This window comes from Otolemur garnettii, unplaced genomic scaffold, assembly GCF_000181295.1.
Source record: "Otolemur garnettii isolate 467f Iridium unplaced genomic scaffold, OtoGar3 scaffold00003, whole genome shotgun sequence".
NCBI classification, from domain to species: Eukaryota; Metazoa; Chordata; class Mammalia; order Primates; family Galagidae; genus Otolemur; species Otolemur garnettii.
Window position 1 is genome coordinate 1,591,078 of NW_003852398.1, and position 1,818 is coordinate 1,592,895.

A 1,818-nucleotide genomic window follows, 5' to 3' on the forward strand; every position below is an offset into this window, starting at 1 on the left:
AACAGTTACTTTACATTACCTAATGGCTGGCCAACCCACCAGGGACTTGGGTCATCTTTTTCCCCTGGGACGCCTCTTTGCTTTGATGGACCTATGATTTTCACATCTAACAATTTTTACAAGGTGTGAGTCATTAGAGGCACTTCAGAGGGTCATTTTTACTTCTCTGTTTCTAACTGTGATGGGGATCTGAAAGAGGGGAACTCATGCATAGTGGTTAATATCTGACCTTGTCATATTGCAATTCTCTGCTTGTTCAGTCATGGTTATATCCCCATACTTACCTTGGTGTGTTAGGAAGGGTTCCTCACAAACTTTTTGTTTTTTCACTCAGACCCAAAGTATCAACACTAACTAGGTGAACTGCTGTTGATGAAAAATAGTGCCATCATCATAGTCCTAATAAAGTTTTAGGGGTTTAACTTAAGCCTATTTCCAAGGGCCACTCTTATCAGAAGGAGGACAAGCTGCAATGCCTGATCCCATTTGCCTGGTAAAAGCCCACCTTGGAACTTCAGATGCTCTCCTCATTCAGATAGAACAAGCCTCTATCCAGCCTGAAAAGGTATGTCCTAGTACAAAAATAGGCATCTCAGTGAAATCAATTTTTCCAACTCACATGTTGGACTCTTTGCACAGTATGTTGTCTTTCAGTCCTTAGGTAGCCCCAACCACATAAATAATTTGTAGCAAACAGTGTCCTCCTAAATGATGTCCCCCCAATCTACTAAACGTCCATGTGTGCATTCATGTAAGTGACTCAGAAGAGGTCAAACCAAGGACTCTTCAGGAAAGAGAATGAGTCCATGAGAATTCAGTCTCCACTTATCTGTGTCATCCCAAAATGGCAGAGTTCCTGTCCTTAGCTTCAGCCTAGCTGGGGCATGAAGGCCCCAGATAACAGAACTACCCTAGTGGCCTCCTTCACATCTCTGCCAGTGACCTCACTGCTTTTTTCCATGCTGGCCATATGCTTAGACTCAGCAATGGCCTGTATGGAAGATGTTATTTCATGGATATACTTCATATTCTTATCCCCTGTCATCAGGACACCACTTTTCTTTCAAAAGGCACTCTGAGCATACACAATTATAACAGCATATTTAGAGTCCATATAATTGTTTACCTTCTTTCTCTCTGTAATTGTAGCTTGGTTTCCTGGGTTAAAGTCTTAGGTAGAAGTGTGCACTGTGATCACAGCATAGCCAGCCCTTTTATTGTCTGGCATCAACAGAACTTGAAGATCCATCCTACTAAAATACACAGCCTCTGAAACCTCTAAACAGTCATTTGGCTAAGAATAAACACAGACTATAAAAACAATTTATACATACTCCAAAGCTTAATCCTTGTTTCTTGTATTTAAGAGTCAGGCAAATCCAAAATGGGAACAGTCATTGAGAGAGGATGCCCCAGAGGGGTGAGGTCTAGGAGAACAGGTCTTCTCAAGGAGACCACAAAGATACACCTGTGGGGTCCTCTCCATGATAACTTAGTTCTTGGGACTTTGTAAACTTAGCTTCTGGAACTTGGAAATTTCCACTTCTGTGAAATCCTGTGGTTCTGTGGGGGCTGGAACAGCATCTCCCACTTAATTCGAACTGGCCAATGAAAAAGGTACCTATGGGTTGGAACATTTTGACTGTACATTAAAAGGGAAAGACCAAGCCAGACAGGGCCATTTGAAATTCTTCTATGCCGTAAGCTCCCAGTTGGTGAATAAGGCCCTTCCTCCTATAAACATGGTGTTTGGATGCTCTTTCTCTCTGTTGGGCCTCCGTCTTCCTGAAACATTTTTGGTTGTATTACTGGTAAGTG

At 42.3% G+C, this 1,818-nt stretch overlaps 1 non-coding gene across 1 annotated transcript; it reads right to left on the reverse strand.

The window, feature by feature from the left end:
* Nucleotides 1-326: 326 nt before the first annotated feature.
* On the reverse strand, nucleotides 327-397 carry LOC111727206. The gene has a single exon (XR_002774813.1). It is a non-coding gene; the product is annotated as a small nucleolar RNA SNORD56 (small nucleolar RNA).
* Between the last annotated feature and the right edge of the window lie 1,421 nt (nucleotides 398-1,818).